At 42.0% G+C, this 21,378-nt stretch overlaps 1 long non-coding RNA gene and 1 pseudogene across 1 annotated transcript in view; one reads left to right on the top strand and one right to left on the bottom strand.

The window, feature by feature from the left end:
- LOC141372821 (uncharacterized) overlaps positions 1 to 21,378 on the top strand; it is a 68,992-nt gene that overhangs the window by 8,262 nt on the left and 39,352 nt on the right. The window lies entirely within an intron of this gene.
- Positions 20,094 to 21,378, bottom strand: part of LOC112822971 (small ribosomal subunit protein uS19 pseudogene) — a 38,013-nt pseudogene continuing 36,728 nt past the window's right edge.

The raw sequence follows: 21,378 nt of genomic DNA, 5'->3' as shown, positions 1-21,378 counted from the left end.
TGTATCAGGAAAGCAATTCCAGCACTGACATTAGAAGCCGCCAGTATGCCCTCATGTCCTTGGCCAAAACTGGGTCACACAGTCACCCCTCTCGCAAGATGGCTGGAAAATGGGTATCTAGCTTTCCAAAACTCTAAGGTGGAGGCAGGCAAGAAAGAAAAAAATGGAAATGTATTCTGGGTCAGCCAATCAGCATATTATTTAGAAATATGGAGCAAATGCTAGAATTTTATAAAGAAAGCTCATAAAAATAAGTTGCCTCTTTTTTTCTTTAAATTTTTTTATTGTTATGTTAATCACCATACATTGCATCATTAGTTTTTGATGTAGTGTTCCATGATTCATCGTTTGTGCATAACACCCAGTGCTCCATGCAGAACGTGCCCTCTTTAATACCCATCACCAGGCTAACCCATCCCCCCACCCCCCTAAAAATAGGTTGCCTCTTAAGAGTGGGATTGGACAATGGGACGGAGCGAGGCATGGACTGCTACTTTTCAATAGCATTAATCAATGTTATAGTCTATATTATTACTTAATGTAATTATTTGACTTTTAAAACTATGGATATCGTTTTATACACATATATATCTTATACACATATGTCTACATGTTTATACAGTTTCGATCAAAATAAATTTTAAAAATAAAAATGCAAACTGCAAATCATGTTCCCTCTTGCCCAGGGTCTTTGAATTTACTACTCTATCTCCCTAAACTTTGGCTCTCTTTTCTCCCTCCTCTAACTAGCTCCTAACTTCCCCTCAGATCAGTGCTTCATCATCTCAACCTCAAGGAAGCCTCTCTGGCTCTCTCAGATTAGGGGTAGTTATATTGGGAAGATATGTTTCTCCATTATTTGTCAATGTAGCAACATGCTCCTCTTCTTGAAAATCTTATCACAGTTGTAATTTCACATTTACTTGAGTGGTGTTTGACCATTGGCCATCCCCCTCCACTAGACTCTAAGCTCCAGGAGGACAGAGATTATGCCTATTATAGGTTCATCATTGTTTCCCCAGAGCTCAACACCTTACCTAGCATTTAGTAAAAAATGTGATGAATGAATACATGACAAATACTCTAAATCATGTGCATCATTCCCATTCTACAACTATTCCATGGTCGGTCGAGGGACTTTGATTGAGAGAAACATCAAATTGAGTACTTTCATCAGAAATGTTGAATAAATCAGTGAATTCCAGGAGTATATATGGACTACCTTCTGTATTCTAGGTGCTAAACTGGATTCCTCATTCAAGTTTCAGTAATACCCTATGAGATAGGTAATGATAATAGTTAAGAATGCTTCCAACAGCAAGTCAAAGAGAAGCCAGCTAGCAGGGGCTATTTACCCAAGACTGGTTAATTGATCTTACATGACAAGAAGTTAGGATGAACAGGGGGAGGAAATTGCTGGCATTAGATTGGCAACTCCATAACTCAGAGGTCTGGGTCAGTGTCTTTGTGCTTGTCTACCTCTTAAGTAAAAAGTATCATATATTTACACAACCAAACTTAAAAGCAGGAAAAAGATAGGGCACTCACTTCAGGCATGAAAATCTTTCCCAGAATCCCTCATCAAACTTCCTCTTATATCTCATTGACCAGCAGTGGGTCACATGACCAGTGTAGCTCAGGAGCTGCATCCACCTTTCATGATATCAAGGAATCTCCACTCAAGGTTTGAACAAATAAGGGTTATCCTAGCAAGAAAAAATGGGAGACTGGCCTTTGTTTAAAAAAGAAAAAAAAAAAATCAACAGATACCACAGTACTGATAACTTCATAATACAGATGATAAATTTGATCTTCATTTTAGGGGTGCCTGGGTAGCTCAGTTGGTTAAGCGTCTGCCTTCCACTCAGGTCATGATCTCAGAGTCCTGGGATTCAGCCCTGCAGCAGGCTCCCTGCTGAGGGGGGGTCCTGCTTCTCCCTCTCCCTCTGCCTGCTTGTGCTCTCTCTCTCTGTCAAATAAGTAAATAAAATCTTTAAAAAAAATTGACCTTCATTTCAGATAATGTAAGTAGCAGATCTGGGATTCAAATCTAGATCTGCCTTTTTCCAAAGCCTGTGCCGTGGCACTTCCTAGCCTTGAATATGAAGAAGTTCTTCCTGTATCAAAATGTGGTAGATTTAGTCAGGAATGACTTCATAGAAGAAAAATACTTTAGGCAAGGTTTTGAAGGAAATAACACAAGTTGAAATAACACAAGGAGAAAATGAGAGGGTAGTTGTCGGGTATTATATTAATACCACCCTCTTCACCTTCACTTTTGTATAAAAATGCTTTTCATGTATCCCACTGATAATCAGAGCATCTCTCCCTATTTGGGGAATGATTATTGCTTTGATGGTCTAAATGAACTATAAATAAACTGAAAAGAGGTGACATTTACCCAAAGGAAAATGCCAAAATGAGAACCCAGAGACCGTGGCTGGGGTTATAGCAGAACAGAATGTTCTCTCTTGAGATTTTTAATGAGGCATGCTCACTGTTGATGCTTCAGTATACTCTTGACAATGTCTGAACCTGGAAAAACATATTCAAATAACCTAATATCATGAGACTGCCCCTTCCCTGTTTGAAAACCTTCAGCAATTCCTCAGTATACATGGGGCAATCTAATCTAATCTAATCTATGAATTGAGGCCTACCCCAATCTAACTCCAATTGCCTGAATCCAGCCCCACTGGTCTTCTGCTAAGGAAACCTAAGTTGACTATGGTCTGATGTGAGATCTGCAGGGCTACAGACTGGAGGGAACTGTCCTTGTCCAAGTCTTGGGACTCCAAAATCACAACTATGAGCAGAGTCACAGACCGGAAGTGAAAATCAGGAGGTGGAGCAAAAATGCCAGAAGGGTATATGGAGGAAACTTAAGTAAGTGGGCCAAAAGGTAATATTAAAACTAGGCCACAGATCTAGGATATCAAGCTGTGACATATACATGAATAAAAGCCAGTTGGGAGCATTGAGTGTCAGACAGTAAAAAGTCTAGGGCAAGTGTCTGTAGCATTTGCTTGATGGGGATGATTTACTTTTATTATCTGCCCTGATCTTGATACAGCTCCCTCCATCCCCTGCATCATATGATCTCAGTTCTTCCTGGGTGGCTCTGGCAGAAAGCCCTGACCTTTTCCACAGTACCATGGAGAGAGTAGGTAGGTCTCTGTGGCACAAACTGGTCCATGCCCTTCTCAGTATACTAGGTTTTGGAGAAAACCAGAGCACAGTATGGTTTTCACTGTACGTCTTCCATCACCACTTGCAGAGGTTCAGGCAGAGATGTGCATGAAGAGAGGATGAGGAGATGACTAAGTCTAGATGGTGCAGCCCAGCAGGAAGGGGATGGTCATGGGCCCTTGCACTGGAGGCAGAAGCTATATAAACGGCTTCTGAGGCAATGACTGGTCCCCATGTAGTAGTTCCCATGTTAGAAGAGGGCAGATTTGCCAGGAAGAGAGCTCTATAGTGTTGCCCAATTCTGATGTTCTCCCTAATTCTTAGGGCCAGTTGTCATATATCATCAGGAAATCTCTGACTGACCTATAGCTCCTGTGGGATATTAGATGTTAGAGGTGCACTAAGGCCTTGCTTCGTAACATGTAGCCACAGATCAGTAATATTGGAATAACCTGAGGGCTTATTAGGAATACAGAGTCTCAGGCCTCCTGAGCTGAATCTACATTCTGTCAAGATTCATATGCACATTAATATTTATGGAGCACTTGTCTAGAGCATGGAGATACATACAGCCATGAGTGGAAGCTGTATCTTCTGGGATTTCAGGGCAAAGAAGTACAGTGACCCTTGAACAACACAGAGATGAGGGGTGCTGACCCCCTGTGCAGTCAAAAATTCATGCATGACTTTTGACTCCCCCCAAAACCTAACTACTTATAGCCTACTGTTGACCAGAAGCCCTACCAATAACATAAACACATATTTTGTATGTTACATGTATTATATACTGTATTCTTACAATAAATGAAGCTAGAGAAAAGAAAATATTAAGAAAATCATAAGGAGAGTTAATACGTTTACAGTACTATACTGTATTTATCCAAAAAATCTGCATAAGATGGACGTGTCTAGCTCAAACTTGTGTTATTCAAGGGTCAACTGTATAATGAGTTGCTGTAAGTAAATTGGAACCAGTGGGCCAGGTCTGTTGTTGTAGCAAAGATTCCTCTTCAAAACTCACTTGGGATCATCAATGGGTGAAATTAATATGATGAATGGTTAATGGGAAACTTTAGAATGAGCTCTTAGGTGGTCACCACCTAAACCCATTGATCAGTCTTAGCATCACTAAAAGTAGAACAACCAGACCCTGCAGGCCTTCTGAGGTACAGTACCACAGTCTATGGCACCACTTTTGAGGTGTTACTGCCTAAAAATGAAGCCAAATCTTATCAAGCCTTGGGAAATAAAGAAGATAGGGAAACTAATTTAAAGACGTCCCAAGAAGCCGAATAGACAAATCTAGACTATTGGGGAGCCAATAGGAAGCAGATTTACTTACTGCAACAAGTCAATGGCATGAAAAAAAAAATTGTGGGGTTGGGAGGGGAGGAATCTGCATTAAAATAGATTTAAAGGACAAATGACTAAATGTAATTAGTGGACCTGGTGTGGATCTTGATTTGGACAACAGTTCAGAAATGTATGGGGAAATATGTAGAGATGCAATGATATGATATCTGAATTTACTTTAAAATAATTCAACAAAAGGGGGGAAAAGAAAAGATAAAGCAAATGTGGCAAAATCTTTCATAATTATTGAATTTAAGTGAATGGGTCTAAGTGGATTCATTGTACTGTTTCTCTACTTGCCGTGTAATTTAATGTTTTTATAAGCAAAAATTTTGTTAAAAAAGCAACAAAATACAGAACTCAATTTCCATATTTGTCTAGCTGCAATGCTGCAGGGAAGGGAGTGGACAGGTGGAGGTGAGTATGGAAGGCTTTAAACAAGGCTTTCAAGAACCAGAATATGTGGAACAAGCTGAGGTCTCCAGGCTTCATTGGCCCCTGAGTGGGGGAGAGCTACGGAAGTCTGTGTGTATGTGTGTGTGTGTGTTGTGTGTGTGTGTGTGTGTGTGCGCGCGCACATGTGTGCACATGCATTGGGGTGGGCACTCAATTTGAAAATATGATGTTTAAGCAAAATGAGACAACTCTCTACTGGGAGCCAGTGAGGACAGAGCTAAGGAAGAAGTTCCTAAGGACCAGGTTTGCAGCAGGGAATTCCTTTCCCAAAACATCAGGTGATGCCCAAACCAAGAAAGAAAAGGGAGCAGAAAGAAACTGGATGAGAAAACAGGTTCCCCAAAGCCAGGTAGGTCCTCAGAAACCAAGGAGCTTCATGAATTCTCAGGGACAAGTTCATGGTCAGGCCCTGGAGTCAGACATGAAGAGAATGAGCGCACAAGACTTGGGGAAAATAAGGCCAGCCCATGGAGAATCATGTATTGCTTATCCCAGCTCTATGGACCAAGAGAGAAAGGACATCATCTTAACTTTTTCAGCCTTACCTTCTAACAATCCCCTTCATTGACTCTGCTCCAGGCAAACTGCTGTGCACATTGTGTCTTAAGTACTCACTGAATTTTCCATGGGTATTTAAAGCAGTTTAACTTAAGTACCTCAAGACTGTCAGTGTAGGGGCACCTGGCTGGCTCAGTCAGTAGAGCACGCAACCCCTGATCTTGGGGTTCTGAGTTCATGCCCTTACATTGGGCATAAAAGCATAGAAATTACTTAAAAATAAATTAATTAATTAATTTTTAAAAAGACTGGCAGTGTAGGAATAAAAAAGAGAAGAAGGAAGAAGAAAGGTGATTGCTCTTAATTCTAAGGATTTTTTTTAAAAAATAGGCTTCTTGGGCTTCCATCAGAATCACAAATAGTCCAGAAGGAAGGATCCCCAGAAATTATCCTGGCATCTTAAATTTAATCTTGCTTTTTTTCTCATTCTGTCAGTTGCTGCCACATATTTTCTGGGGCAATGGTGTACTCAAAGTCAGAGCTGCCTGTAATTTTATGGAGTGTAAGGCATTAATTATTAGACAATTCTCTGCTTTAAAAATGCCTTTGACATTTCAACAGAAACAACTCATAAAAAGTACAAGTTTAGGAGTTCTGTTTGTATTTTTGAATATGTAAGCATTTTTAAATGAAACAATGGTATATTCATTATCTATTGCTGTGTAACAGACTGTCAAAATATAGTAGCCCCAAACAACAAACATTATCTCACTTGGTTTCTGAAAGTTTGGAATCCATGAGCAGGTCTGCTGGGTGGTTCCGGCTCAAGGTCCTCATGAGGTTGGGGTCAAGCCATTAGCTGGGTCTGCAGTCATCCGAAGGCTAGAATTCTCTCACATGGTTGTGCCATGGACTGTTGGATGGAGGGCTCGGTTACTTGTCATGTGAATCTCTCCACAAGGATGTCTGAATATTATCAATGAATGACATCTGGTTTCCGGTAGAACAAGTGACAGAGAAAGAGAGAAGGAATCAGAAGCATCAGCATCTTTTATAACCTCATTTTGGAAATGGCACACCATTCCTTTGCTGTATTCTGTTGGTCACACAAACCAATCTTGATGCAATTTGGGAGAGAACAAAACCAGGATATGAATATGAGGAGGTGGGGATCATCAGAGCCATCTGAGACCCTGCCTCCAACATATGGGTAATTAAAAAAAAAAAAAAACATATGGGTAATTTTTAAAGCTTAGGGAAAAACAAGCAAACTTGAAAAACGAATGGACAGAATAGAACCACACATCCTCATTTATGACAAAGCTCCATGCAGTGTAGTAGGGACAGGATGGTCTTTTTAATAAATGAATCTGGGCCAATAGGATATCTAAAGGAAGGAAGGAACTTGACCCCTACTTCACACAAAACAAGTTAAATCCAGGTAGATTGTAATTTTAAATGTTAAAAGTAAAACAATAAGCCTTCTAGAAGATAACACAGAAAAATACCTTCATGACCTTGGAGTAGACCAAAAGAAAAGAAAAGAGAAAGAGAAAGGAAAGAGTGAAAGAAAGAAAGATTTGTATAAATCCGTAAGGAAAAGACAGTCCAGGGGCACCTGGGTGGCTCGGTCGTTAAGCGTCTGCCTTCAGCTCAGGTCATGATCCCAGGGTCCTGGGATCGAGCCCTGTGTTGGGCTCCCTGCTCCGTGGGAAGCCTGCTTCTCCCTCTCCCACTCCCCCTGCTTGTGTTCCCTTTCTCGCCATCTCTCTCTGTCAAATAAATAAATAAAACCTTTAGAAAAAATACATCCAATGGGAAATGAGCCAATGAACTGGAATAAGCAATTCCAAAAAATGGATACTCAAATAATCAATAAGCATTAAAAAATATCGCAAAAACTTGTTTTTAATAATTTATTAAAACAAAGGCTTGTAAAAGTTTTATACATGTGTGAGGACACTGTGTAATATGTAGGTGTGCATGCGTCTTCTTGGAATATCAAATCAGGGGTTTTTAAAAAGATTTTATTTATTTATTTGACAGAGAGAGAGCACAAGCAGGGAGAGGGGGAGAAGCAGACTCCCCACAGAGCAGGGAGCCCAATGCAGGGCTCAATTCCAGGACCAGGAGATTGTGACCTGAGCCCAAGGCAGACGCTGAACCCACTGAGCCACCCAGGTGCCCTTCAAATCAGTTTTACAGGAGAGCTTAGAGTGTTCTATATGTCTCGTAGAAAGTAGCTTTCATTCTGGATTCTGTAACTGATTAGATTTTCTCCACAATCATTGAAATCCTTTTTTGTTTTTCCTGGATGTTATATTTTACCCCAGACATTTTCCCTTTCTAATTTGACCCTTTCTTGTTTCAGCTGTTAGCTGTGTTCCCCAGCTGTTAGGAATTCACCAAGTATCCACCAGTCTACAGAATCTGAACTGAAACCAAACTTCTCTAGTTTAAAAAATAGGAACAGTGAGAATGGGCAGTTTGGGAGGGAAAGAAAAGCTAAGGGAAGGAAAGTCTGAGGGTGGAATTTGCCGGCTTGGAATCTGGGAGATAGCGCTGGTGAGTCACCCGGTGCCTGAGTTGCCCCAGGGGGCGAAATGCAAAATGGGTCCTTAGCCAGGATCAGCCCACCACCCGTACCCGCTCTGTTCCAGGCATCTGAGCCCTGTGAAAAGAAGATAGCCTGTCCCAAAGAGGGGCCCCAGACCTGGCCCCCACAAATTTCATGACATAGATCTCCTGTGTCCAACCACGTTAGGAGCTTCTTGTTGCCTTTGATAATAGGCAGACCGGCAGCCCTTGGGGGATTAGGGAGGATTCCGACAAGAAATGTATATTGCTGTGTTTATTACATACAGAATGACTACCTAGAGAACACAAATTAGTAATTGTCATAAAAACCCATAACTAGAACTAGGATAAATGAGACCAAACAGGATGAAAACATTGCCAAACTGAAAAAGAGGATACACATTTCAAGAGTTTGTTGTAATGTGTGAATAAAGTCAATGAAGTTGCTGCAGAAGGCAGCTATGAATTTGAGGTCAGGATGTCCAAACCTTTCACAGATGTGAGTTTATGAAAGTATTGAATGTAGCAAAATGTATCTGCCCTAACCAGCGATTGGGAAACACTGGAACTCAGCATGTGCAAAACAGGACTGGAAAAATGAGAGGAATGGTTTGTTGGGGTTGCCAAAGAAGCCCCCAGTAAATTGTACTTTTTTTTTCCCCACCTATGTTCTAAACAAGGTGAGAAACAAAATAAAGATTAAAGATGGAGGCCAGGGATGCCTGGGTGGCTCAGTTGGTTAAGAATCTGCCTTCAGCTCGGGTCACGATCCCGGGATCCTGGGATCAAGCCCTACATCGGGCTCTTGCTCTGCGGGGAGCCTGCTTCTCCCTCTCTCTCTGCCCGCCGCTCCCCCTGTTTGTGGTCTCTCTCTGTGTCAAATAAATAAATAAAATATTTAAAAAAATAAAATCATCAGTGGTGTGTTCTATTGATAAGTGCACAGGTATGAACAGTACCCTCTAGGTAGCTCTATTAATAAAGTCAATGAAAATTTAGATGGGATCAAAGAATTCTCCTTGGTCATGGCAGCTGTCACAAGAAAAGATTTGGTTTTACATCCTGTGCAGTATCAGCCTACATTGGTAAAATTCACTGTGTGACCTCTGATGGTGTCCTTGTAGAGGGGCAATGTGAATGTCAGACTTGCTTCAAATCTTAGTCTGTGGTGGGAATATGGTCTATGTTCATGGAACATACAAATGGAGGGTATTGAACTGCATTAGAACACAGCAACAAAAGCATAATATACCAGTATTGGAATCTAATTTTACAAGTTTCTTGGGAGTAGTTACCCTAAATATAAAAACAGGAACCTACATTGTACATAGTTGTTTTCCATTATGAAACAGAATCCAACTAATTTCACTTAGAGGATTCAGTGGAGTGGCACAATAGCCTTGTAGAGTCTCTTCTCACCCCTAGAGAATGTCATTCTATAGGCTGGGTTCCCATAGCACTAGGAATTCATGCTTATATTAGTTAGGACTCTGACTTGCAAGTATTTGAGCTGGTTGTGCAAGCGGGAATACATTATTAGGATCCAGGGGTCTCACAGAATCCAAAGACAGATGTGCAAATAGGTCTCAAAAAGGAACTGTGGCCCACAGCTGTGTGGTCACAGAGCCCAGAGTACCCCCTCACTGCCTCAGCTCTTGGTTTCTCTCTGACGGTCCCACCATTCCTCTTTCTTGGCAAACTGCCTTTCTCTGCTACTTAGCCATTCAATGGGCAGAAGATGGCTTCCATTCCACTCAAGTCGTTATGGTTGACCCACATGGAGGAAACCCACCAATTCATTCTCTCAACATTTCTTTCCTTCCCTCCCACCCCTCTTGCCTCTTCCCCCTTCTAAGTTCCTAGGAGAAAAATATGATTGGTCTAGATTAGATCAGGTGTTCCCCTTATGGCAGGCAGGATCATGCAGGAGAAATAGCTCCCACTCTCCACACCAACCCCACCACCACCAATTTAGAAGGACTGGGCTCACGATCTATTAGGTGTCTTCTAAAACATGGTGTGGTGAGTTTGTGGGATTCTTCTGGCAAAACACACACACACACATATACACCCCACATCGTCATAGCAAAACATTGAATCTTACTCCCTTTTCTACTTTCTGTTCCTAGCTCAGTGGCCTAGATGTTAGTGAAAAGAATACATGTAGTAAACCAACTGTGTATTTGTTATATGATTGACTGTAAAAATTTGCAGGGCAAAACACACACATATGAGTACATATGTACACACACATACATACACGTGTACATGCATGCACACGCAGACTGAATGAGTTATGTCCCTCAGGATTCAATCAGAAGATATTAGTTCTGGATACTTCAGCCAGAAACAGATTTCAGTGGAAACGGATAACTGACAGAATCAAGGAGAAATCCAAATATTCAGGCAAAGGAGGGACAGGAACTGGGGCTATTCTCAGGTTCTGAGTCAGCAGGAATGAATTGATGGTCTCCTCAAGTTGCTGGCACACCGTTTTGTGGCCCTTAGCTCAAGATTCAGATCCCAGGGAGAAGACATCTAACTGGCCTAGCTCTGGCCAAATGGCCTCCTGCCTGCTCACCCCAGCACCATGACCAATAGACCCAGATGGCATCCACTGGGACAAGGGTAAGGGTCCCCACAGCAATATTGGGAAGAGGAATACAGTCCCAATAGACAAAGTCAACAGAGGTCACTGCAAGAGCCTTTTGGACTATCAGGGCAGTTTTGCCTCTGTTGAGGTACAAATGGAAAATGAGCTGGCTCTTGTCCAGTCCATTCATTTTGCCTGCCAAAATGTCTCTGGGAGTCCTCCTCCCGCCTTGGCACCTAGCTGGGACTCCATCCAGGAATGTCCCCAGACTATGCTTCCTGTTATCCAATATTCTTAAATAGAGTAGATCTGGATAGGAGTCTGGACCAATACAGCTTTGGTCGAGTTTGACTCATCCCTAAACATTTGGGGCACCTTCTAAATCATGAAAACCAAAAAGAAAAGCAATGAGGGGAAGAAGGGGGTCCTTTCCCTGGGGCAGCAGGGGAAAACTTGAGCTGGTATTTAGTTAAAGCTTTAGTTAACTTAAACTGTTATTCAGGGTGTTTCATTTTGTCAAATGTTTTTCCTGCATCTATTGATATGATCACATGATTTTTCTTCTTTGGCCTGTTGGTATGACAGGTTGATTGTTAATTGCTTCTTGAATATTTAATTAACCTCGCATACCTAGAATAAATCCCACCTGGCTGTGGTATATGAAAATAAATAAATACATAAATAAATAAACTGTTATTCAACTGAAGGATTGGGAGTAAATCCTCAAAAGTGTATGGAACTAGCAGATGCCCTTGAGAGCCTCTCCAGTCCTCTAGATTTGGAGTTTTTCAGCCAGGGGATTTTATCTCAAAGGTTGGGAAGCTGAAGTCCACACAGTATGAATTTCCAGATCGTGGATTATTGGCCAGCAGTATACAAGGACGCATGTGGTTGCCTCAGCCACCGTGTGCCCGTCCTGTCCACGTCTGTTCTAGAACATGGAATACAGTGCCTGAGAAAAGCTCCATCTCAATTTGAAATCAGACCTCTTCCAGGCAACTTGAGTGCAGAATCCCCCCCTTTTTTTAAGATTTTATTTATTTATTTGAGAGAGAGAATGAGAGAGAGAGAGCACGAGAGGGGGGAGGGTCAGAGGGAGAAGCAGACTCCCCACTGAGCAGGGAGCCCGATGTGGGACTCGATCCCAGGACTCCAGGATCATGACCTGAGCCGAAGGCAGTCGCTTAACCAACTGAGCCACCCAGGCGCCCCGGAATCCCTTTTATTTAAAAAAAAATCTTGCCTCAGGGTGCCTGCGTGGCTCAGTGGGTTAAGCGTCGGATTCTTGATTTTGGCTTAGGTCATGATCTCAGGGTTGTGAGATCAAGCCCCGCACTGGGCTCTGTGCTGGGCATGGAGCCTGCTTAAGATTCTCTCTCCCTCTCTCCCTCTGCACCACCACCCTGTCTCTCTCTAAAATAAAAAATAAAAAATAAAAAATAAATTGCCTCCGTGGAGTCTTTCCAAAACATTCAATCTAGTTTGCATAGAGACTCTCTTTGTTTTCTCACTCATATTTCCCTAATGTTCAAGTAAATCACTTCCATTATAAGGGGAAGAAACAGCTCTAGCATCCTTGACCCTCACCTGAGGGGGCCAGAGTCTCTTGGAAAGGAGCTCCCAGCTGTGATGAGCTTCCTGCCTTTACACAGAAATACTGACAAGAGTTGATTCCAATTGTTAGGTTTATGGGAAATTTTTTTAGGCACTATTTTATAGTTTCTAAAATTTTTGTGGGCTTATATTACTTCTTATAATCAAAGAAATATAGGTTTTTAAAGGCTTATTTATACATTATTCACCCCATATATATTTTTTAAATTTTTTATTGTTATGTTAATCACCATACATTACATCATTAGTTTTTGATGTAGTGTTCCATGATTCATTGTTTGTGTATAACACCCAGTGCTCCATGCAGTACATGCCCTCCTTAATACCCATCACCAGGCTAACCCATCGTCCTACCCCCCTCCCCCCCATATATTTTTGATGTTTGTTAGGAATATAATAGAGATCACTTTCAAGGATTTTGTGGATAAAAGAGACTTTAAAAAGTGAAAAAATCTATTTTTTGATAATGGTAAATAGAAGAGAGGTTTTATAGATTTGTGGAGTACCATTAAGGTTTGCTCTACAAGCAAGTCTCTCTATATAAATGGTAATTGAGGTGAAAGCCAACCATTATAAAACCCCCTTAAATGGGCCAATTAAGATAGTATTTTTAAAAGTTACCTTACATAGCATCATATATATATTTTTAAAGATTTATTTATTTATTTTACAGAGAGAGGTGGGGGGGGAGAGCTCTTGAGCAGGGGCAGAGGGAGAGGGAGAATCTCCAGCAGACTCCTCGCTGAGCACAGAGATCCATGCAGGGCTCAATCCCATGACTCTGAGATCATGACCTGAGCCCAAACCAAGAGCCTGACACTTAACCAACTAAGCCACCCAGGCGTCCCTATAGCATCACATATTTTTTATTGCCTAATTTTTTTCTACAAAGGTAGTGGAATTCATTTCAATAATCACTGTGGGAAGAAAGAATACAATAATCACCCATAACCTTACCCACCTAACTGTTGGCTTTTTTGTTACAAGTTATTTTCCACCCTAGAACTTCAAACCCTTTAAGAAGTCTTGCCCTATTTTTAGCCTCAGAACAGCATTCAGAACAGGCTGGGGAGATGTTCTTGTTCTCATAAGTGAGGCGAGGCATCCATTCCAGACTGCTCTCGGCCAGGGGTTTCTCCAGAGACAAGCTGGCTGTATCAGGTGATGGATACCTAAACCCTGGGGACCATTAGCACATTCCCCAGAGATAAGTCAATTCTCATTTACTAGACTAAGATCACTAAGGGCCACAAGGAAAGACTAAAGTCACTTATTTCTATGATTTTTATTTCCTTGTGTGTGTGTGTCCTTTGTTTCATCTCATCTTTCAGAAATTTTATATTGATTACTTAAGTTCTTGTATCTGAATAAGATGTAATCATGTGAAATATTTAACCTACCATGTGAGATCCTTTTTGTAATGACCTGAATACCCAGTTAGCTAAAATTTAACATGAATTTTTAAATTGTTTACCTTTCTGTGGAAATACAAAGCAAATGGAAATAGGCCAAGTATCCCCTCACCCAACTCTTTAATTATAAAAAGCTCTGGATTTTTTGGTTCTAAAACATTTTCTGAAACTATTCTCATACCACAGAATAATTATTTTCATTGGGATAACTTTCTGGTACTTTAGTATGTTTTAGTCCAGAGAAATTGAAGGGTAGAATCCAAACATAACCTTGTTTACTTTTTCCACACTTCAGGAACCAGAGTAAATTCAGTCCAAAGAACCCTAGGGGGAAAGGGGGAAAAAAGGAAAAGAAAAAAAGGGTATTCATTGTGCACAATTGAAATTAGCAAAGAAGGCTTTATTTACCCTGGACATTATCATCCTAATTAAAAAGGGTAAAGCAATACATCCATAATGATAGAAAATTGTCCTTGAGAGCACTATTAATGAGATTTGATAATCAAATGCTTGTGTGGGGGCATTTAGATGCTAAAAGAGTCAAATTCTTTGAGCTGCCCAATTTTTGCAGAAGGAGCATTACTTTGGGGCAGAGTACATTTTTCTTGGCATCCCCCTTGACAATGCCTTGCCTGGATTCAAAATGATACTGTTTTTTTTCTGGAGTGCTTGTCTCTTGTTTAGATTGGCTTCAGGGAGAAAGTCTGGCTGCGTTTCCCTGCTCTGGGTTAGCTGGTCAGTCCCTCTGTCCAGGTGGGCAGTGGGCCAGTCAGCTTGCCTCTGTTTGCTGTTTCACCTGCCATCCCTTCTTCTCACCTATTGGCTCCTAGTGTGGGATGCTGCTATTGGGCTCTGGTTTTCTACCTCAGTGAGCATTCAACAGTCTGTTTTGATGCCGTGCTTTTAGAACCAGGTTTAACAAAGCAAGGGGTAAAATTGCCTACCTGAGAAGTCAAGAAAAATAAGTGCCATTCAAGCATCCGCGGGGAGGTTGTTGCTACTATTATGGCTTTAAATCAAGGCAGGTCTTCTCCCTTCCATGCTCTGTTAGACCATACGCAACTGTGGCTCCTTAACCATTTTTGATTCTAAAACTGTCAATTATATGTGATCAGCTTAATAGTTGAACTCCGTGGAGCACCAAGAGGTGAATTATGGCAAAGGAGGAGAGAACTGACATTTACAAAGTTACACTATGTGCTAGACAAGATAATTCACTCATACCTGAGATTACCCCCAGAATACAAGCTACATAAGGGCAAGGAGCATGCTCGCCTTGCTCACAGTTGCATCCCTAGTTTCAGCACAATGTATGGTTCAAGAGATACTCACTAGGAAGTGGCATAAAATACACTAGGATATCAACAACATGTGAATGTGAGCCCTCAGATAGGTAGATAGATATGAAAAGTGATCAGAAAGGTGCCTGGCATATGAAGCAGCTCAATAAACATTAGGATGGAGAGATTGAGACTCGGGGAGATGAAATAATGTGCCCAAAGTTAAAAATGCTCAAAAGCAGTGAAGGCAAATTGGAGTCTACTTGGTGAAATCCCAAACCCACATTATTTCCATTGTGCTCATACAGTTGTATTTCACGTAAGTTTCAATCTTGGTAGCTCTTTCTGTTCTGCTCCCCACAATCCTCCAGCCTCCATTCCCAATTCTTAATCATGTTACCAGTGAGGTCTCTGGAGCCTGAGGAAAGGGCAAAGACAAGAGGACTTACCTCGGTTGCATCCCCCCTTGTCCCCTACTCAGCTTCCCTACCAGCCCCCGAGAACCTGCTGATGGCTGAGAGCCGGCAGACCAGACTGCCATCTTGGCAGATGTACGATTCTGCACCCCGCTCTGCCTCCCATTTCCGGGGGAAATCATAATAAGAATAAAGAGGAGGACACTGAGGATGAGGAGGACTTACCAAGGCCCCTTCTATGTACCAGCTGCCGCTCTAAGCTCTTGGCTTGCATTATTTCGTGTACTGCTCACAAAATCCCAGGATCACTCTCATTTTACAAACTGAAGTCCCTTACACAAAGCCAAACACAGTGCATTTTAACTTGGCTCTATCTTATTCCAGAGCCCAAGCTTTTAACCTGTATGACCTAAGCTGGAACAGACATGTCCCCATCTTATCAAGAAGAAGCATGAGAAGAGCTAGAGAAAGGGAAGATTGGAATATCAGAAGACAGGCTATTCTGTATCCTTTCTTCTGGTCACAAAAGGTCATCAGGGTTGCAATTGCCCAGAAATTCCCACACTCGTGGTAAGGCCATCTGGGGGCTCAGTCAGGGGCAACTGCTCTGTCGTTAGGAACAAGGAGAGCATGGGGGGAAGATGCTGTCCTCAGTAAAACCACCCTTCAGGACAGGAGGCAAGAGAATTGGAGGAAGATAACAATGGACGGGGCGCGGGGGAGGCTCAGTTGGTTAAATGTCTGCCTTCCACTCAGGTCATGATCTCAGGGTCCTGGGATCGAGTTCTGCATCAGGCTCCCTGCTCATTGGGGAGTCTGCTTCTCCCTCTGCCTCTGCCTCTCTCTGTCTCTCATGAATAAATAAATAAAATCTTAAAAAAAAAAAGATAACGATGGACAGAAAGGAGAAAATGGCACTCTACCTAGTATAGAGAACAAGAGTGAAGATCCCGAGCCCAGTACACTTAGACTTGAAACCTGGCTCCACCACGGGCTTACAGTGTGACCTTGGAAAACTTATCTCCCCTCTCTGAACCTTATTTTCTTTATCTGTATAAAAGAGAAGTAATAATGCTGACCTCACTGGGTAGTTACAGGATTTAAAATGAGAGTGTTTGTAAAGCACCTAACATACTTTAAAATTTAATAAATAGTGATTCTCCTCCCTCCTTCTAGGGATTAGAGAAAGCAAATTCACTTTGGCTAAATGCATATAAAAAGGTTTCAGACAGCTTCTCAACAATGAGGATCTTTGTCGGTGAATATGCAAACCAAAAATAAAGAGGGTTAAGAAATCTTGGCCAGCAGTATCCCTATCTCTCCTTATGATCAGCCTCATCATGAAGGCTTTCCTCCTCAGAAAAAAAGCAGAGGCTCCTGTTTGAGACACTCTGTCTCTGGTGGGGGTGAACCCCCTCCTTCCCTGACTCCAGCCCATGCTGCGCACCAAAGGATCTTGGAGTGGAAAGCCCTCCCTCCCGGTGCTCCTTTTGTCATTAGCATATGGGCCAGAACTTAAAAGGAAAGATGAGGGGGTGGGGAATTGAGGGTGTTGCAGCTCAGTCCTTCCTCATGCTATGACATGTGCAAAAGAGAGGACAACTCATAAAAATTCGCAGGTTTTGGAATTTGAAGCAAGACCACTAGCGTGCTACTGTGACCATTTAATGACATCGTCTGTCTTCAGTATCTGCTCACAGGTAAATTGGTCACAGATAGAACTCGCTGAGACATTCAATGCACTTAGCACACACTTTGTATTTCATTGACAAACATAAGAAACAATTTCAGCTATTTTTCCATTTGTAATTGTTTTCTTTGGACCCTGATGCTTTGGTCACTGTTCATCACTGCTGCTCATCAGAGAGCTTTTATTAACTCAGTCTTCGTGTTAATTCTGCCTTAGAAAGGATTTCAAGGTGCTGCCTTGGGTGCATTAGGTATGGGGGTCAGCCTGTGCCTCTCCTTTTTGTACAATGCTGTAGGAAGCTGGGAAAGACCTGCACTGCAGGTCTCGGGGCCCAATATTGCATGCTCCGCTTTCCCTCTCATGTAACCCAAGGCAAACATCTCAAATGGATCCTTTAACCCCACTCCCCACTTTCCTTCACCTCTGTTTGATCTCAGGCTTAAAAAAAAAAGGACTCAAACTGACAAAATGCAGTTTTATATAACTAGTCCTATAAACACCATAGGGATGGTCTTTAGCATTGTGCAGGATAAAAAAGGAAAAGCAAAGTGATTCAAATGACTGTTTATGTAGTTCAGGAGGGCTGTGGGGGGCAGGCTGGAGAGATGGCATTCTATTAACTTCCCACTTCTCCACTCTGGTCCTGTACATTAGCACTTGCCCTGTGGGCAAGCGGGCTAATTTTTTTCTGTTGGGAGAGACTGCCTGTCCTTCCTCTGGCCCACACTTTTTTTTTGTTTTGTTTTAATAACTGAGTATCTTTAGATTTTAGCCTGATTTTAGCTTTGATGCCAGATGGTTAGTCTGGGACCCTCAGGCCTTTGCATGCCAAGACAGGGAAAGGCCAAAGCTGAGATATGTGTGGCTATCAGGTAGGTCTGCTGATGCCTTTCTGGATTAGACAGACACAAGCCAGTTTACTTCCAAAAGCTTGTGTTTGCTCCAGCACGTACCTTCTTTAACTTAATGTCCTGTTTATATGGAAGACAGTGGTTGCACGCTATGTGAGTGGGTCTTAATTCACAGAAAGAATTCAAGACACCAACAGCCATCCTGACTTTGCTTTTCTAGGACGCCCCAAACCTGTTCCACCCTCACCAGGTGAGTTTTTAACTAAACAGAGCTTTGGTGTGGCCAAGCAGCAAGAATATATCAAATACTGGCAAATCGAGTGATTTTCAACCTTCACTATGCATGGCATTCCCCTGGGTGATTAAAAAATGTATATACAGTTGTCCCAGCTCTGCCCCAGAGATTCTGATTCAATGGGCCTAGGCATAAGTACTTTTTAAAACCTCTTCAGGTGATTTTAATGAGCAGCCGGGGTCTAGAATCCTTGGGCAAGGCTCTCTCCTTTCCCAGAAAGATCCAGAATTATTTAGAAGGATCTATCAAATAGACTTGTGGTTTGGTGGTCTCTAACTACTGAAACTAGAGCTATATGATTGTGCATTATGTAATTATCTCTTCTATCATTAACACTAGTGAATGCTCTAGACTTGTCTTTTCAACTGTAAGACAGAGGCTTTGTTTATATGATTCCAAATAGTACTTGGTAGAGCCAAATCTTAAAGCTGACTCCCTCAAAAGGCTGGTTATGTGGCATGGTTTCCAAAAAAAAGACTTAATGGAGCCCAGCCTCTTGTGACCTTGGGCAGATTTCTTAACTACTCTGCCTCAGTTTTCTTATCTATAAAATGGGGTCAATAATAGCACCTATATCAGAATTTTTGAGATTAAATGACTTAATCCACAGAAAGTACTTTGAACATGATTTGGCGATAGGAAGTACTCAGTAAATATCTGTTGTTTTTATGACTATAAGACACCTTCCTTTGACCCAGGTTCATTTGACTACAACTAAAATCCTCTCCCTGCCTTCAGGTTCTACTCTCTCATTAGCTGAATTAAATTCATATCAAGGAGAAGAGCAAGCTCAGCTGGTATTGTGAAGGCATGTTTGTTGCTGGAATGCTCCGAGAAAATATTACTTAAAAGGGGCAAAGTCTAGATGTTTGAGAGTGGTCATTGCCCTTATATGGGATAATATGGGCTGCCATAAAATGCTTGCTCGATAGGGAGACCAACTTAGGGACTCCCATCAGAGCAGCATCCGAGATTTTGATTTTGTTCTTGGAAGTAATTCTAGGCTCATCTTTCCTCAGAAAAGAATCAAGCATTCTCTCGGAAATCACACAGAGTAGGGTCATTGCAGGTTTTGCCCCGCCCCCCATCCTGGGGCAGTGTTTCTGAAGTACAATGAGAGATGCAGGGAATGTTCTGGGGATTCTGCTGCCCCCAAATAGACCATAGTCTCTAATACAGTGCACACCCTGGTTCCTCCACTGTCCAACTTTTTCCTGTCCAGGATTATAATCCCAAAAGAGTCAAAATGACCCTGAAAGAGAACAGCTATTTATTCAAGCATGATTTAAATTCTCTCTTACCACATCTAATATGGCCTTGGATCGTTCTTAAGCAACCAGAGAAAATAGGTCCAATGCTTAGAAGAGTAATCCCTTCTTCAAATGAATCAAATTAGGACATTTGTTGACTTCTGCAGAAGACCAAGTAGGAGGCAGTGATTTGACTTACTCAAGGATATTTCTCAACTTACATCATGGCAAAGTTCTCTTCATTGGTTTTCCTATTGCCTTTCAAATATGAATTGACATACAAGCACTTGATTTGGTGTGAGAAATTAGATAAGGGGGTAGAGTGTCAGAAGCCCCAGGTGGGGATCAGGACATTTGATTTCCAGTCTGGCCTCCGACTTGGCCGCACCACCAGCTCTTAAAAGTTCAGCCTCTTGGGCCATTGTAAAGGATGAGCAGGGGTCTGAGGGCCCTAGCTATAGTAAAAAGTCTGTTTAAATCCCTGTTTATAGGTGAGTTTTAGTCAGTCTAGCTAAAGATTTGTCTCTTTTGTTGTTCTTTTCAAAGAACCAGCTTTTGGTTTCATTGATTTTTTTCCTATGGTTTTTCTAGGCTCTGTTTTATTGAGTTTCCACTTAATTTAATTTAGAGAAGCCTGTGCCTTTATTGGTGGAACAGGCTCCTTGAGAGGGATGAAGCAGGAGGAGTGGGTGGTCTTGATGCCAGGCCTGCCCTGTTTCAGGTGATAGAGAACTTGTCCAGGTAGTGGCCAATCATCTTGGGCTTGATTTCCACCTAGTTTAAGATATTGCCATTATAGACACCCACCATGCTGCCCACCATCTCTGGCAGGATGGCTCATGTTCCACAAGCACGTCTTAACCACCTCTGGTTTCCCCATGTGAGGAGCCTCCTACTTGGCTTTGGGCAGGCGCTTCAGCAGTGAGTGCTGCTTCCTCTGCAAACCCAGGTTGAGCCTCGCTGCTGCTGGGCACCATATAGCTGTGTCAACTGCTTGTAGGCCATGTCCAGCCACTGATCAAGGTCCACCCCAACAGGTGAGCCCGCGGAAGGTGTGTCGCTGATTCCACTCCACTTCTGCCCTCTTGTCAGCTCTTCCTAAATTTCCACTTTAATCTTTATTATTTCCTTCCTTCTGCTCATTTTTAGGTTTAGTTGGTGCTTCTTTTTCCAGTATCTCAGGGTAGAAGATCAAGTTATTGGTTTGAGATCCTTCTCCTTTCTTAATATAAGCAGTCACAGCTATGACTTTCCCTTTAAGCACTGCTTTAGCTGAATTCTATACATTTTGATATGTGTTCATTTCATTCACCTCAAACTATCTTCTTCTTCTTTTTTTAAGTTTTACCTATTTAAGTAATCTCTACACCCAAGGTGGGGCTCAAACTCATGACCCCAAGATCAAGAGCCACAGGCTCCTCTGACTGAGCCAGCCAGGGGCCCCACCTCAAAGTATTTTCTGATTTCCTTCAAAGTATTTTGATTTCTGCCTTGACCCATTGGTTATATCAGAGTGTACTGTTTAATTTCCACATATTTGTGAGTTTCCCAATTTTTTTCCCGCTAATGATTTCTAATTTCATTACATCGTGATCAGAAAACATACTTTGTATTATTTCTATCCTTTTTAATTTACTGAGGTTTGTTTTGTGGCTGTTGTAAGAAAACACCATAGATGGTAACTTAAACAATAGAAATTTTTTTTTCCTCACAGTTCTAGAAGCTAGGAAGTCCAAGATCAAGGTGCCAGCCCATTTAGCTTTGGTGTGAGCCAAAGGCAGACTACTGCCTTCTTACTGTGTCCTCACATGGTAAAGATGGGGGTGGGGGGTTGCGGGGCCAGGAGACAGTGAGCTCTCTGGTGCTTCCTCTTATAAGGACACTTACCCTATCAATCAGCTGAA

This window comes from Callorhinus ursinus, unplaced genomic scaffold (assembly GCF_003265705.2).
Source record: "Callorhinus ursinus isolate GAN/ISIS: 27379988/994484 unplaced genomic scaffold, GSC_fseal_2.0 scaffold5, whole genome shotgun sequence".
Taxonomy (NCBI): domain Eukaryota; kingdom Metazoa; phylum Chordata; class Mammalia; order Carnivora; family Otariidae; genus Callorhinus; species Callorhinus ursinus.
This window is presented reverse-complemented; position numbering and strand designations above follow the sequence as displayed.